This window comes from Ochotona princeps, chromosome 11, assembly GCF_030435755.1.
Source record: "Ochotona princeps isolate mOchPri1 chromosome 11, mOchPri1.hap1, whole genome shotgun sequence".
NCBI classification, from domain to species: Eukaryota; Metazoa; Chordata; class Mammalia; order Lagomorpha; family Ochotonidae; genus Ochotona; species Ochotona princeps.
The window spans coordinates 52,610,109-52,628,944 of NC_080842.1; positions in this window are offsets into that span (position 1 = coordinate 52,610,109).

An 18,836-nucleotide genomic window follows, 5' to 3' on the forward strand; every position below is an offset into this window, starting at 1 on the left:
AATATATATATATATTTTTTAGGCTTAAAGCTCTTTTTTTAAACATATATTTTTATTGCATTTCCTTTTTTTAAAAACTAATTATATTGCATTATGTGGTACATTTTTTTATGCACTGGGATTCCCCCCGCCCGTCCCAAAACCCTCCCCCCACGGTGGATTGCTCCACCTTGAGTTAGTAAACAGTGGGTTCATGCAAATTTAGTTCATAAGGCTATTTTGGGCAACCATTTTTGAATTTATAGACTAATTAATATAATATTAACTACACACAACACAAGTAATGCAAGTTATATTTTGTGTAGTTGCAAGAGAAGCAAACGTGCTTTTAGCTATGAGAACACCTCTAATTAAGTGTTGAAAAGTTGCGATTATCTGTCCGCGATGACTTACATTTAAAAATAGTTTATTTAAAACTATCCATGTTGGAATAATTTAGAAACAACACAGTATCATCACCATTCCCTTAAGGTCTTTCATAAGCATCCCATAAAATAACAACCTGATATGACTTTTTTTATTAATATTTAGCATTATGTGACAGTTTCATAGGCTCTGGGAATCCCCCACCCCTCCCCTCCCCTCCCCCCTGGTGGATTCCTCCACCTTGATGCAGTATTACAGTTCAAATTCAATCAAGATTCTTTCCTTGCAAACATATATTAAGCATGGAGTCCAGCTACTTATTGTCCAGATGGGTTGAACAGTTTCTTGGGGAGACCATTTCTGGTCCGAAGTCAGAGCTGGTATAATATTATCAATGATATGACTTTTAAATATTCTTTCATCAATAGAGAAATAGAAAAATTATTTTCAACATGTGACTTTCATCTCAGAGATAGAATATGGGCATATATATATACATATATGATTATTTTCTTCATATCTTTAAATTACTAAAGAAACACATTGATTCATATGGAGAGAGTGTTGAGGCACAAGGAATATCTCTGTAGGTAATTACAGAAGTTACAGTAATGATCTGAATCACTAGTTTTAACCTATGTCAAAAAATAAAGCTCATTAGACTACTTATTCTTTAGCCAGTATTTTAGAAATTCAGTTCCTTTCATGTTAGTAGAAAGTAGATGTTTTAAAAGAAATAACATTGAAAAACAAAAATGGACAGAGATCACTGAGTATTGCTGAAACTTTCAGTGGAGTTGCCGCCAGGTAGAGTGAGGAGCTGGAAGATCTCTCTCCTTCTCTTCCTCTCTTTTTCACCCTTTGGTTTCCCTCCTCTCTTTGTATCACTTTGCCTTTCAAATCATAAACCTTTTAAATGTTGATAGTTGTTTTTCTCTACAAATGAACCATCAATTTGTAATGTCTACAGCAATGTGTAAAGATATCCCTTATCTTTCAAAAAATTATTGCTCTTCTTGCATCATATAGATCATGTATGGTGCTTCATTTTATGTGCACTACACACTTGGAAATTATAAATGGTTCTTTCTAAATTCTATTTTGCTGTTTCTACCTTAGAGATATAACAATCTTGATGTCATGTTATATTTGTCTGAAAAAATATGCTGTTAACATATTGCCTCTTACATATACAGAAAAATATTATCCAATATGTTGAGTTAAAATGTTTGTATATTTTAAAATTTATTATTTAGCATATTGGATTTATTTTATTAAAATCTATTATTTATTTACTTATTTATTTATCCCATTGACTCTCTAACTTTGACTTTAAGGTAAAACAAACAAATCTTTGAAATTAAAAGAGAAAAAAACAGTGTCTCCACACATCCTGGTCTATTTTTTTAATTGATATTTATTTCTTTTTATTTATCTGATAGGTAAAGAGAAAAACAAGAAAGAGGGTGCGGTAGAATCCAGGGTTGCCCAAAACAGCTTGAACTGAGGCAGACTGAAGCCAAGGGCCTGCAACTCATTCCAGCTTTCTGTGGGTGTCAGATGCTCTCTGCTGCCTTCAGGGCTGCACATCAACAGAAGCCGGATCAGAGGCTGAGTACTTGGGATTTCAACCAAGCACTTCGATAGGCAACGCAGGCGTGCCAAGTGGTGAAAGAACCCACTGTGCTACGAGGCTTGCACCTATTTTTTTCCCCCACTTTTTTGTGTTTGTAATGTAGCAAGAGCTTCCCTAATTTCCACACTAATTTCATATCTTAAATTATTTTCTATTTAAAATTTGACACTTCTTTCAATGTTTGACAAGCTGGCACCGTTTCACATCCATGCATTATAGAAGATACTCTATAAAAATGTCATCACAATTTTGGTATAGAATAAGTTTCATAACAAAGAGTGCTTAAGAATTAGAACAAGTGAACAGTATTAAAGTATGATCTCTAAGAATTGGCATTGTGGCACAGCCACATGTTAACATTCCAGTTGGAAGCTGGTTCATTTTCTGGCTGCCACAGTTTCAATGCAGCATCCTGATGAGGGCCTGGGAAAAGCAGTAGATGATGGTCCAGTTCTTGGTGCTTCTTTCACACCTGTGTGAGACCTGCAGGAAGCTCCTGGCTCCTGAGTGAAGTCCAGACCTGACCGTTGCAAACACTAGAGGAATGAACCAGTCCGTGGAAGAGCTCTGTCTTTAAAATCTTAAAAAATGCAAAGCCGAAACTCTACATCAATAAGAAAAGTTATCTCTGTTTCAGACTAAATGTCAGAAAACATACAAGGCGTTTAAACAGAAAATAAAAATATATTCTAAAAATAATCAAGTGAAATTGAGCACGCTGAATTGGAATGTCAATTTTAAAACTAGTAATAATAGCAATACAACACACTTCTTAATAACTTTGTGCTTAAGGTTAAATTATATAGATGACTATGTGTGTAATTTTAAAATAGGCTATTTTTGGACTGAAAATCTGAATATAAACATAAGTATTACCTGTTTTCATATATTTTTTACACAGTATCTATTCAATGAAAATATTAATGTTTTACAGGTTTATGCTTCTGTTTATAATTATTAGATTAATATGATTGACAGAAGAAATTAGGTAATATGACAATAAAATGGATATTCTGAATTTTATTTATATAATAATCAAAGGTATTTAATTTTCTCACCTTTTCAGTTGTTACTCCTTAACATAATTCATACAGTAATCAGTAATAGGGTAAATAATTTTTTTCTGAGATTTTTTTTTTTTTTACTTTTGAGGGAAAAGCAGATTTACAAAGAAGAGCCCGGAAATTAATTTTATTCTATATCATAACAATGCCTAAAATATAGTTCAGGATAATTATTTCACAATTTTGATAGAACATATAGAGTAAATAGTGGTTCTTAATGAAATTCAAAAATTGAAAAATTGAAAATTAAATTTGAGCTCTGAAATTAGATATACAAGCAAACTGAAGCTTTTGTTTTTATAAGCATCTTAACTCTTACTCTTTTCCTTGCTTCCTGTGCCCTAAATACCAAGCACTTAGTTGGTAATTAGTACTTTTACAAGAAAATTGCTTCTTTGCTTCAGGTCAGTGATCAGCAATAATTAAAGCAGCTAAAACACTAGAAAAACAGGCAAGAAAAAAATACAGATTTGGTAACTCAATCCAATTTTAACTTAATTAAAGTAGGCAAAGACACATGCAAAGATGCCTGTAAACAATATGTACAATTCCAGTTTTCTCTATTGAGTACACTTGAATTAATTCAGCCTTCATTTAGTATTCTTATATTTTGGGGAGGGGGGCAGGGATACGGAAGCAAGCAAATAATAGTGGGGTGAATATTAGTTTGCTTTATTTAATCAAGGACTGAATAGAAAATCTAATGTTCACAAAAGAAGGGAATGAAAAAGAGAAAAAGAAAAACAGGAAAAAAATACTATAGGTTATAGGTAAATGGTTTAGGGTCCCGTGTGGTAGCCTAGTGGCTAAAGTCTTCATCTTGCAAGTGCCTGGTTCACATATGGACACCGCTTCTTATCCTGGCAGCTCTACTTCTCATCCAGCTTCCTGTCTGTGGCCTGGGAAAGCAGTCTAGGACAGCAAAGAGCCTTGGGACTCTGTACCCCTGTGGGACATGCTATGATAGATTTTATTGTAGCAATCTTACATTTACTTTCATTGAAATATTGGATTTTAGGAATCTATACATTTGCAAAAAATTTGATCCATTTAAAATTTTCCTTTCCTTTCATAACATCATGAATATGAAAGTGCTCATTAACTTTCGGTCTTCAAGATGTACTTAAAAGAAATATTCAGGTTAACTGAAAGTCCAGCTTATGAAAAGAGACAATTTGTCTTTCAAGGACCGTGACAAACTTTAGACCTTATCCTATTTCCAAACCAAAAATCATATACTTTGCTTTCATGGATGCTGGTAGAATAAATGGAATTTCTTGGAACAGAGAAAAGATCCCAGAAATAAGGATTGCCAGAGTGTTGCCAAGCTTGCATTGGTCTCCTGACCACCAATTTCTGCAAGGCCATTCAAAGGTTGATAGATGATACCTGTACACATAGTAACTTGCATTGCAGCAAAGGAAAGCCCAGGTGGTTTGCAATGGGTATCAGCCTACTGCACTGGGCTTGGGAGTAAGATGCTGCTGTGTAGTTAGACTGCCACTTTCGCAAACGTCCTTGAATAGAATGTGTGGGATAAAATCAGACCAGTGCTCCTGCTTCAACATGTGTGGAAGCATGAAACTCCATGACGGGTTGTTAGCAACAGATCACAGAAGTAAGGAAGTACTGAAGAGGAGAGAAAGGCATTAGCTTAGGGAAAAGAAGAAAACACCATAAATATTTAACATCTTTCGATACTAGATTCTCCTTAGCAATTTCTCAATAATTTACTTAGTGATAATCAAGAAGTTACTACATTTTGAAAGAAATGCCAAGAAATGTAATTCCTTCTGCATCTGAATGATTCAATTAATAATTTCATTTAAAGGCGAGTTAAGAGTGTAATAATTAGATCACCTCTTGGTAAATTTTATGTCGAAGACATTATTTTTACGCTAAAAATTGGAACCCAAAGACTGACCCATGTAGCCAAGAGAGGAACTTAATTGTCATAGTTGGCATCTTTGAGTGTGTGTAAATCAGAGCTATCCTGTTGCAACACTGCAGGAATGTGCCCACAAACTTGAAATGAATATCTTTAGAGAAAATCCCTCAAGGCCAAGAGACTTTTAAGAGAGAGACAAAGAGAGAGAGAGAGAGTGGTGAATGGAGAGACACAGAGAGAGAAAAAAAGAGAAGAAGAGAGAGGAAGGCTACTTTTTATTACATATAAAAATGAGCCCGTGGCTAAAGTTCTTGCCTTGAACGCACCATGATCCCACATGGATGCAGGTTCCTGTCCCTGCAGCCCCATTCTCATCCAGCTCCCTGCTTGTGGCCTGGCAAAGCAGTCCAGGATGGCACAAAGCCTAAATCATTTAGAGATATGTCTTTAAATTTACCAAATTTCCAACTCTAGAATTAGCAACTTGATTTTCAAGATCATGCAAATTATTATGTAGCAGTATACCAGGAAATGTATGCTTAATTTTGCTGTTGTTGCTATTAAATAATGCAATATATTGCAGCAAATTTATTCTTATAAGTATTTTACTCATTTGCTCCTTCAAAATCCATAGTTGCAAAGAGTTACACACATTTTTAGATTTAGTTATGGGAATATGCATTTACTTTTCAGCTACATATTCCAGAAACATGAGAAAACGCATGGATTTCTACTTAATTTTCAAGCCATCATTGATTTTGTTATAACATGTGCTTAATTCTAATCATATAGCTAGACATTTCCAAAACATTTAGATTTCCAGGTTCTATCCACTCCAACTGAATCAAAATATCCCAGGAAAGGGCTTGGAGACTCAGGTTTTCAACAAGTCTGTGAATTGATCGTGATAATTAAATCAAGTTGGCGGCTAAATCTGTGGCTGCGTCCCTAGGACTAAACAAAGGTAGGATTGGCCTCAGATCTTCTAATTTAAACATCAGTGGGAACTGTTATAATAACATATCACATTTATTAAACTTGCTCCAACCCAGTTCTGCTATTAAACGATTTAAATGCATTCCCATTCAGGCTGGCTCTAAGAAGCAAGATCATGTTACCAGATGCATATTATGGAGTGTAAAATAAATTCATTGTAAGTAAATAATCTGAGTAAGGAATAAGAACAGAACTGGAAGTTCATAACAGTGTACTAAGTCTGGAGTCAGTGCTGTTAGCTTCAGGCATCAATTATGCATTTGCATCTTTGAATTTCTAACAAAAACATCACTTGTTTTCATTTATTTGCACAAAATCACCTGAAATGGTGTAATTGTAAAGAACTGTCCTTTATTCAGTTCTCGCCCAACTGCCAACTTTTTGATATAATAAGAATAGTTGAAGGAGGTTGGACACTAAAAGTGTGCTCTCTGCAAGTATATGGTGTTCACTGGAAAATTCCAAGTTATTTTCATATATCACATGCGACACAAGCATAACCACCACATGGAAAAGTATGATCTTCTTGCATACAACTTTGCTGTTCCACTGGTGTTTTTTCTTAGTGGTCCAACTGCAGCCGCATAGCACCATGGTGACGTTAAATGAACCATTCTTATCAAAAGGAATTTCGAATGTGGTTATAGGACTGTTGGTACACTGCAGAAAGTAGCTAAATAAAGCAAAAATAAGCAAATGTTGCACAGATGCTGCAAGCTGACTTTTTGGTTTCCAACTTATTAAATGGTCTTTCTGCAAACCTATAGCTCGTTACTCATGCAGACTTTCTATTGAGGGTGTTTCAATGGAGACTGCCTACTCTGAGTTAATGAGAAAAGTCCTAATTAAGCTAGCCATATGTTCAATTGCATTTATAAATGGAAAAATAGCCCCCTTTGCTGCTGATACTACCGTTGTTGTCATTCCCTGCTGCTCTGGGTGTCACTGAAGCACTTACTGTTTCAACAGCCTCCTCTGTATTCCAGTATGTTTGTTCCAGGCCTGAATTCTGTTTCATGAGAGATTCTTGGCACGCACAGCTGAATGACTGCAATACTTGCTTATGAAAATATCTTTCTGAAGATCTATGTCTGTATTGAATACAACTATGTCTTCAATTTCTCCCTGAGGATATAGATCTAGCAAAGCTGCCAAAACATATCCTTTCTTTTCAAGCATTTAATTACATTGGAGTACATGGAATGCCCAGGAGTTAGGATTGTCCTACATAACCCTTGTTGTCCCTTTTTCAATGATATTTAGGCTCCATTTCTTGGCCTCCTTTTCTGAGCAGGTGCTAAGCATTTGTTTGAACTTAAATCTGCACTTGAAGTCAGACAAGAAAGCTATAAGTAAAAGCTACCTTACCTTGAGTCTGAAATGACTTACAGAAAGATTTTCCTTGTCCAACTCTTCAAGTGCAAGTATTTTATAACTGTGAAAGCAAAAACTCCTAATGATATCAGAGAAATGTTTGATAGCATATTATTATTCACCTATTTGTTCCTTATTATTTATCCATGCCTATATGACGTGCAAATATTTTAATTATTCTATTTTCTCTGAAATTAAAAAATGCTTGGCATCTATTTAAAAGGATCTAATAAATATTTTCATTAGTGAATTTTGCTTGTATATGTGCATTCATATCAAATTCTTTAAAAACATTGGATGACTAATCATTGGTCTAATTTTTTTAAAAAATTAAGATTAAAGATAAACTGATGCAGCACTATGCTATTACTACAATCTCAATTGTGTCATGTCTGTTAATATGTTCAGCTAATTTTTTTTATAATTTATAGTGGGCGAGGCTTTATGCAGACAACTTTATATATGATATACCATTTAATATTTCTGTTTCATAGAGTAGAAAATTTAAATGGTTTACTCAATGTGTCCTACAATGAAAAGAATATCTAATGGTAAACTTAACTACAACCTCATTAATGATATGAGAACATGATTATATTTGTTTTATCCTACTGTAATTTTATTTTAAAAGTTTGATATGTGCCTTTATATCACTAATGACATAGTTATCAACAAATTGTTATCAAGCTGAACTGTGATATTCTTCTTCTCTAGTTATATGAACATATCAGTCACACTCAGTTCCAGAGAAAGACAGAAAGATAGAAAAGGATAGAGGATATCTTCCATGCATTGGGTTAATACTCAGATGGCCAAGTGGTTGGGGCTGGGCGAGGCCAAAATCAAGGATCAAGACCTTCACCTGAGTTTTTAGGTGCTTGTAGGGACCCAGGCACTCAGGGCTGTTGCTGTTGCTTTTACAAGTGCATTTGTAGGGAGTGTGATCAAAGTATAACAGCTGGGGCATGAACCATACCCCACATGGGATGCTAGTGGTATAAATACTCCTAAAATTTCATTGGAATATGAAGATGTTATGAGAGAGTTAGCTTATCTCTTTTGACGTGCTATTTGTCATTTAGAAAAAAGGAAACAAACAATTGTAGGTATTTTGTCTTAATTTTACTTATTGCCTCTTTTAAAATTTGTTCAATGCCTAAGTATTAAAGTATTATTTACTGTAATAAACATATGTGTATGTAATATGGATGATGTACCTATATAAATTGGCTGAAAGGTCATTGATGATGATACGCCTGTAAAATTAAGCAGCCGACTTAGAGATGTGGATGCTGGAAGATTATTGTGACATAGTTTAGAGATTAACTCTATTTGAAGAGTGATGAGCAGATAAGACCAGGCAAAATGGCTTCTGACAGTGGATCTTATGATTTCCCAGATCATTTGCTGTGTAATCATCCTCTTATCCCTTCATTGCAAGGGTAGCAGGCGTGTCTTCCTTGGCATTGATGTGTCAGGCTGCAGGACTCTAAAAGGAAGCATCTTGGAGGCATGTGATTCCTTTTGGAGCCAATTCCTAAAAACATTTAATCAATAGCTTTCCCATTGCTGAAAAAAGTGAGTTCAATGACAAAGGAGAATCCCAGATGGCACACTGTTAAATTTGGATGTGCAGTTTATCTTTGGGAAAAGTAGGTACAATGTTTAATCAACAAATCCATTGAACCTGTCTTTTCTGTGACTCTCTCTTGCTACAATAACAGTGTATTTACTCTCCTTTATGTAAAGGTAGAATGTATCTGAATGAAAATTTCAGTGAGCTTTTCTGGTGAAGTTATTACCAAGATGAGGTAAATTCTAGCCTTTCTATATTCCTGAATGTGTCCTAAGAAGGATGACCCACCAATATTGTTGAATATGATTTATTTCGTCATTTTACTACAGACATCTATCTCCTGGGACTACATGTACTATATGGGAAATAGATTAGATAAAATTAATGCTTATGAAATCCTGGATAAGAACTATTTAATCAATTTGGTAGCACGTTAAAAATTTTAGCATCTGAAGGTTTTCTTAATTGTATAATTATTACGTGTATCTTGTTCTTTTAAAAAGATTAAAGTGTATAAAATATTGAATTAGTAAAGACAAGTATAAACCTAAATGTGTATTTTTTTAAACTATAGAAACCCTTAAATGCCATGAGCTTTTAAAATGCCTATTTTGACCTATTAATGTCACAGTTTCAACATAACTATAATTTTCCTGCTAATATATTGTTTAAATATAATTACTTTGAATTTCTAAAGTGTGCAGGAACTTTAAGAAGCATAATCTAATCAAGTTTGGAATGCTTAGCTAGATCTGACCTTTAAATACGTATTTGAATCAATAATGAAATTTTATTTTGCACCCCCCTAATAGTACTCCGAATGACATTAGAGTAATAACAGCAAGTGCACTTGAGCAAATATGCTTACACATATCACAATAAAGTTTTAGATGATATGATTAACAAAGAAAGCATGAAAACTATATAATTATATTGACAATGAAGTAATGGATTCTAGAGGTTGTTCAGAATTAAGTTTTATTCATTTAAATGTTTTAAATGAATACTTCCTTATATTACATATTGTTTTTGAAGTTACAGTTGAGAACTTGAATACCAAACGTTACATTTCAAGATGATTGCTTTCAATGTTGACCTAAAGAAGCATGACTTTATTAAAATGACTGCATTGAAAGAAAACTAATCTTGTTAGCTTCACTCTTGTCATAATGTTTTATGTGTAAATAATTTATAAAATATAGCAACAACTATGAACATATATTATTCCATGCCATTGACATAGCTTTCTTTAATGTGTTTCTATACAGATAGATTTCCTTTATATACAGTTTATGGTAGGTGATTTGTTGCTAGAAATGAGATTATTTCCTGAGCCATGGTGTTTTCTCCCAGTCCCCCTAGAGAAGGCTTCTGGTAAGTTACTAGATATCTCCTACTGCATTTTCAGTCAGCGTGATGCCATCGGGATCTTGTCCTCGGCACTGGTGATGTTTATGAATGCTTTTCAGAAGTATATAGGGCTTTTAACACTTTGAAATTTCCAACTGAAATTTTACCTGCTTTTGCAATTCTTCCCTCTGAGAATCCATTTGCCATTTTAAACTATCTTATATTGAAAATACATCTTTGTATTTTTGGAGGTGACATAAAGAAAACACTTTTATTGAAATATCTTTTCCAAAATAAGAGGATGCTTCAAAAAGTTCAGAGAAAAGGGAATTAAAAAATGTAACTCTTGAAAATTCATGGATACTTTCTTTTTCACAGTACTTTCGTGAACTTCTTGAAAGCTAGTAAAAACTAAAAATGACAGACAGTAGAGGAATGACACACAGAAGTCAGAGCCAGAATAGCAAAGTCGAGGCAGCTCAACATGTTCACTCGCTATATCCAGAGCGAACATCGCTCAGCAAATAAACTAAATAAATGATGCATCCATGTATGTAAGAAAAATTAACACATGTTTCATATGGGAATAGATTTGAACCGAATTGGTGCTAACATGAGAATGTCATAAAAAGTGTAAGCACATTTCCTTCCAACTACATGATTTTGCATCATTAAATAGTAACCTATTATGTAACTGTTGGTACAGAGTTCTTTTATATTGATTATTCATATTGATAAAACTGCATTATGGATTTTAACATCGCCAAGTATAGTGAACTTGGCTTTGTGCTTCTCCATACCCATAAAGAACCACTGATAGGATATAAATTATGAGTTACTAGATGGGCAAATAGTTAATAAGGACACTGGGGTGTCTACCACATTGATCCATAAATGTGAATAAGCCATTATCTAATTTTAAAAATTTAGTTATTTATTTGAATGTCAGAATTACAGAGGGACACAGAGTGAAGTCACACACAGTGACACCTGTGCTGATGAACTTTCATGATGGGTGTGAGATTCAGGGCTGCAAGCCAAAGCCAGGAGCCAAGGCCTTTTCTTGGTTGTCCACATGACTGACACAGGTGCCCCATCACTTGGACCACCTGTGGCTGCTTTTCCCAGGCCATCAGCTGGGAGCTGTAATAAAAGTGGAGCAGGTGTGGCATGAACCAATGCACCTATACAATGCTAGCATTTCAGATAGTACCTTAACCCATTAAGCTACAACATTAGCTTCTGCTGTGTTTAATTTTATGGTAATCATTTCAATAATGTTTAACTTATATAAATGAAATAACGAATATAGCATTGGTAGTTTAAATCTTGCTTATTCACTCTAAACTATTGCCAGCAACTGATGGAAACTGCCTATTTGCCATATTCATGTTCACAAAATGCTAAATATACTCTGCTGTTACTTCATCCATGAAATGCCAACATGCCTAGAACAGAGAGTGATGACAAATATTATTTTGATTTTTTTGTGTGTTACTTAGTTATGAGGAAAGTGTATGGTAAGCAGTCCATTTAATGGTTTACTAATTTCCTTGTTGTTGAGAAGTCCGAGTTGATTATGTATTTAATATGATAACCATTTGTGTGCTGTGAATTGCATTAAGAGTTATGTAGGGCAGAGATGATGCTTACTAAATGTACAAAATGGATTGATGAGATTAGCCAGTTAAATCTTTTCACCAGTAAGGCACTCAACAGCCCATGAGATATTTATTAAAAATGTCAAGTAAATCCTCTTATTTTTGTATCATAGTGTCAAATAGCAGTAAAATAAACATGTTAAGATCCTTAATCTACTGCTATGTTTCACTGTAAAATTTACCTTTGTTAAAATTTGCTTCTGTTCAAATTTGTTGAGATCGCATGTAAAAATATCCTAATATTACTTTGGCTGGTATTTTCTAATTACTGTATAATATTTTGGGAATGCAAATTTTATTTGAATGTCAATTATAGTTAAGCATGTGCCGTTTGTTTTTCTTGCTCAGGTTTTGTAATTTGATGGAATGTTTTTATTATAGTTTAATAAATGTTTGCTTTAATTAAAAAAAATAAATCTTGCTTATTCAGTCAAAAATGTCCTTTGAAATTTATTCTTAAATTAACTCATTTTCATTGTTCTATATAATTTTTTCTTAGAATTTGATTAAATTAATTTCTAAATCCATTGTGCTATTTGGATAATTTTCCAGTTTGGGAATATTTTGAATAAGACTGCTATGACAGGCCCGGCGGCGTGGCCTAGCGGCTAAAGTCCTCGCCTTGAACGCCCCGGGATCCCATATGGGCGCCGGTTCTAATCCCGGCAGCTCCACTTCCCATCCAGCTCCCTGCTTGTGGCCTGGGAAAGCAGTCAAGGACGGCCCAAAGCTTTGGGACACTGCACCCATGTGGGAGACCCGGAAGAGGTTCCAGGTTCCCAGCTTCGGATCGGCGCGCATCGGCCCGTTGCGGCTCACTTGGGGAGTGAAACATCGGATGGAAGATCTTCCTCTCTGTGTCTCCTCCTCTGTGTATATCTGGCTGTAATAAAATGAATAAATCTTTAAAAAAAAAAAAGACTGCTATGATCACTTTTCACATGTCTTTGGGATAACCTATGTACAAATGTTGCTGATCAGAAACGACTGTATTCAATAGATTTTTTTCAAAAGGCTTGTAGCAATTTACATTGCGTCATCAACGTAGAAAATATTGTCACATGAACTCGGGAGAACTTGTTATGACTCTGGTTTTCCTTTAAATTTCATTCGTTGTCATGGCAAATACTAATTTTTATTGAGAAACTTTTCTTACACTTTGCAATTCCTCATTTTGAAATTTACTTGTTTTTGCACATTTTATCAGTCTTTCTTAGCAAATAAGTTTAATTCATGATCTGTCTTTTTATATTCTTAGTGGTATCATTAATGAAGGGAAGGCTCACATCTGTCAGATTATTTCTATTTATTTGTGCTGTTTTGATATGATTAGAGAAAGCTTTGTCTACGTTAGGAGTAAGGATAGGCTTCATATTATTTTCTGAAAACCATATGGTTTTACATTTACTGTTCACATTTATAATTAATTTGATCATGGAGATTGATTTGTGATGACACTGAATATTCTTACTAGTATAATTTAGACTCCTAGTTTCCTATTTCAGCTTTATAATCTCTCTCAGGAATAATAACATTACTGGATCATGTATGTTTGCTTTTCTCTATCCTGGATTTGTCTTCATATAGGCAGCTGCTTAGTACAGAAGAAGAGACAGAGAAAGATCTTCAATTCACTGGTTTGTTCCCCCAGTGACCACAAAGGCTGGAGCTGAGCTGACCTGAAGCCAGGACTCCCAGTGGGTGCAGGGTCACAAAGTTTTTGACCATCCTGTGCTATTTCCCCAGCTCATAATTGGGACATTGGTTGGGAAGTGGAACATCTGGAGCATGAACTGGTGCTATTTGAGATGCTGCTGCTTGTAGGAAGAGGGTTAGCAACTGAGTCATTACACCAGCCCTGTTTACCATAGTTTTTGGTAAAGAAATGTTTGCTCATTGCTCAAAAGTTATATGAGACCTCTAAGAACTATTGAACCTTTTAATTTGATTCTCTTAAGGTAAATAACAATCATCAATTCATTTTGCTGTAAAAACTAAAGTGCCAGATGTATTCTATTGCTAATAGTTTGGGTTCAATATCTCTAAGATAAAATTTTGACAAACTAGTATCTAGGTCAAACAATTAATTCTCAGTATTTCTTAGGATAAGACCTTCTTTCTGTATCTGGCAGAAACATCACCATTAGAAGCTTGTTGTGAGAAAATATGCATTTTCCTTCTTTAATTATCAAAGTCATATAGTTAAGAAAAATGGAGACACATATACACACACACTCCATCTTGAATATTCCATGACCATATAATTTGTTATTATGCAAGAAGTGAGACTGCACCTAGCTTCAATTTATTCTTGAAGTGTTACTTTCATTCTGGCCCCAGGAGTTGTGAGCTGAAAGAGATTAATTAGATTTTAATGGGCATATATTTCTGCAGGCATGGAGTATCTTTACTTCTTAATCATCAAATACGTTATTCACCTTTTCTTCTAATATGTTTTCACACATTGTATTGTGGCTCTTGGGAGTTCTCATGTGTGAAGGTTTTCTCAGTTTCCAGGGGAAACGCATTTCCTTTTGCATAGCACTTCTTTGATAATTCATTTAAATTTGTAGGTTAGCTTTAATAGATTCTTAATATTCCTCTAGTTTTGAAAAGAAACCACACTGTGCTTATATAGTGAGAAACCCATCCGTTCACTATCATTTGGTAACTTCGATGTGTTTTAACTACGTGACATTCCTAAGGGATGTTTTCGCATAGTCCTAAGTGTTGATTGCTGAGCCATTTTACTCAGTCTTGCACTATAGACTAAACATACATTAATACATCATGTAAAATGTGTGTGCTTCAACACATACACATGGAGTGTGGATTGCTTCAGAAATCATTTATTATTATTGCATATTATTTCTTTCATGCTTAAAAAATTTAAGAATGTTTATGCTCAAGTGATTGATAAGAATTGAAATGTAAGAAACTATATAAAGATTCTACATTGTAGTAAATTTCCTACTACTGAATCATTGCTAGTTTAATAAATAAATTGAAGGCTAAATCAATGTGTTAAATGCAAAGAAAAATTTACATAAAGTAATAACTCAGGGCGTTGAGGGAACGAAAACTGTGGTAAGCAGTAAAGCGCTGGTGCTGATATTTGCTTCCCATGTGAATATTCAATCATGCCCTGGAGGTTTCATGTCAGATCTAGCACTATTAATGACCCAGGGAAGGGAAGTAAAATGCACTGAGTGTTTGGGCTCCTCTCTCCCATGTGGGAGACTTAGATGAAATTCCTGGCTCCTGATTTCTGCCTAGCTCAGTCCTCGCAATGTGAACACTTACAGAGTGAACCAGTAGATGGAAAACCTTTCCCTCTCCTTGTAACTCTGACTTTCAAATAAATATATAAGCTGTTTTAAAAATGGCAAGTTCAAAACATTATTTGGAAATATTTATAATATCCTCTCAAATATTTAAAACATCAAAAGAAGTTTACTCCTGGGTCAGAATATATGACATTTTCAAATAAAACTAATAGCATTTTATTTATTAATTAATGATTTTTATATAGAATAATAATATTATATATTTTATAATTTTCATATCCTATCATTTGGAATATTATTTTTTCTAGTGGAAGCATTATATTAAACACCTCTGAAATTTATTTTTAAATTTATTACGAGATGCAAAGAGAGTGAGGCAGTCAGACAAGGAAGTGCCAATTCATGGAGCATTCCCTAAACACTCATAAACACTGAGACTAAGACAGGCTTAATCTTGGTCTCAAACACTCAAATCGGACCTCCTGCTTCGCGAGAAGGACCAACTTCCTTTCATCATCTCCTGTTGCCTGTCAGGGTGAGCCCTAAGAGAAAGCTGGGGTCCTGAAGAGAGAGCCAGGCCTTGGACTCCAACTCACTGTCATGGGAAGTACATATCAAGTCACGAGGCTGATCACCAACCCTATAGCTTTAACATTGTGAATGTTGAAAAAGTAACTATAACATTGAGGAAATTCACAAAACGTATGGAAAATGCAGCTAAAACATGTTGATTTTCACCCAGAAATGTTTAAAATACATACATGATTTTTACCATACAAACAGTTTATCAGCTTGTAACAGATCATTCACAAGCATGGATTCCAATAATTGCACCCAAACAAAATTATTTTAATTAAGTAGATAAATATGCACATATATTATTCATATGCATGCTGTACTTGTAATGTGCATATATGTATACACATATGCCTTTTTTTACGTTTTTTATTTTTCATGACACAGTTCCTAAGTCTCAGGGATTTCTGCTCATCTTTACTTCTCTTCAATTCCCCACACTGATTTCCCTTGTATTATGACAGTAGTTATGTCCTTTAGCAGCAGTCAAAAGTCCAACATTCTGGGGCCCGGCGGCGTGGTCTAGCGGCTAAAGTCCTCGCCTTGAAAGCCCCGGGATCCCATATGGGCGCCGGTTCTAATCCCGGCAGCTCCACTTCCCATCCAGCTCCCTGCTTGTGGCCTGGGAAAGCAGTTGAGGACGGCCCAATGCTTTGGGACACTGCACCCGCGTGGGAGACCCGGAAGAGGTTCCAGGTTCCTGGCATCGGATCGGCGCGCATCGGCCCGTTGCGGCTCACTTGGGGAGTGAATCATCGGACGGAAGATCTTCCTCTCTGTCTCTCCTCCTCTGTGTATATCTGGCTGTAATAAAATGAATAAATCTTTAAAAAAAAAAAAAAAAAAACATTCTGCTGTTTAAGTGTATCTAGGTAAAGGCAATGGTAGATGTCCATCAATATAATGTAAACTGAGAAAATATTTCTCTTTAATAAATACATTTGATTACGATATTTTAAAATTTCTATGTCAATGCACCTTACCTGTTTTTCTTTTTAATATCCTGTAGGCATAGGTATTCTCGCATTCATTCCCCTATCCCCCACCTTCTAGTTCTTCAACAACAGTCACAAGTCCAACGTTCTGTCATTTATATGTATCGTGGCATTGTAGGTATAGACAATGCTATAAAATCTAGTAACCTGTTATACAGATGTATTTTTAAGTATCTGGTATTTATATTGGAAAGTCAGATATACAGAAAAAAGGAGGTACAAAGAGAAAGATCTTCCATTTGCTGATTCACTCCCCAAGTGGCCTATAAGGCTGGAGCTAAGCCTATCCAAAGCCAGCAGCCAGGAACCAGGAATCTCCTCTGTATCTAACAACAAGGGTGCAGTAGCCCAAAGTCTTGAGCCATCCTCTACTGCTTTCCCAGGTCTCATGCAGGGAGCTGGAAGAGAAGTAGAGAAGCTGGGACATGAATTGGCACCCATTTAGGATCCCAGTGCCTACAAAGTGAGGACTTTAGCCACTGGGCTATGGCGCTGCACCCATAAAGATATATTTAACAGTTTCATAGGGATGCATCCTTTTACCGGGGAATAGTGACTCATACTGCAATATACCTTCATTTCCTGGCATGTTAATCTCCATTCTTCAATTCATTTCTCAGATACAGGTACATATGTATTTACCTATGTGTTTTGTATTTTGCATGAATACTACCTAATATTAGAGAAAACATAGGATATTTTTCCTTTGAGACTGGCTTATTTCACTGAGCAGATTTCACTGCCTCCAGTTCCAAGTTATTGTTTCTATTATCTGTTGCTCTTTCTTCTGTTTTGGGCAGAACTCTCTGAAATCTATGAATGTATATTTGTTTTCAAATTTCTTCTTGTTCTCATAATTATTTCATTCAAACTGTTTACCTTGCTAGTCCTTGTGAAAGATCTCAGATCACATCCACTATGCTAAAATGGCAAGATTCTGAGCCCCACTCTTGCTAAGCCATCAAATAGTACACAAAATAAAAGTCACTCTTCCTTCACTGAAATATTTCCTGCAGTTTCCCAACACACAACATATTCTTGATTTTCCTCTTTCATCTAGATTTCTTTATCAATATCTATTGTCAGAAATTTCAAATTTCACCAAAATAAAAAATTTAGAATTTTGAAAGATTGATTTATTTTATTCCCTTTTTATATGCTCACCAGTTTTCTTATATGTTTTGTTTAATGTCATCATTTTAGCCATTGATGATATTTTAAATGTGTGTGGAAAACTGGACCTAACCTGTTTTTGGTGTAAAGTTAGTTTGAAATCTAAGAATAGAATTTCATAATACGTATGTCATTGAACTTTTAGTTAAATGCCCTATTTTCCGGTGATGATAAAATGTGTGTCCTCTTCTTCAACTACTCTCTTGAACTCGAGCATATAACTGTAAAACTGTATAATTGGAATTTTTTTTTAAGATTTATTTTATTTTTATTACAAAGTCAGATATACTGAGAGGAGGAGAGGATAGAGACGAAGTGGAGCTGCCGGGACCAGAACCAGCGGCCATATGGGATCAAGGCGAGGACCTTAGCCACTAGGCCACGCTGCCGAGCCCATAATTGGAATATTAAATTCATCAGGTGGACATATTTATCAGCATACCCCATACTTATTTCTCCAAGAATCCTGCCCATTGTATAAATGGCAACCCCGTTGTTCTAATTGTATGATCCAAAATCTTGGAGTAATTCAAAAGTTATTTCTTACCAAAGCAATTGTATCCAGCAAAATATTATTTGACTTACCTTCAAAATATGAAAAAGACTATGAAATCCATATTTTAAAAAATGTTGTCTCGAGCATTGCAATAGTTTCCCAACTGATCTCTCTATTCTGGCTTGTGTTACTATCTGTTCAACCAGTAGACAGAGAAAAAAATCTATTAGAATTTTAAATGGAACAAGCTTAAAGCTGCTACCTATTTTAGTCTTCAGTCACATAATGGGCAAAATCTTAAAGGATGGTTTATAAAGTTCTGTATGACCTGGCTTTCTTCTTCCTCATCTCAGCCTACGTTGTTTCTCTACCATCAACTTCCACTCTGTACTTTATCC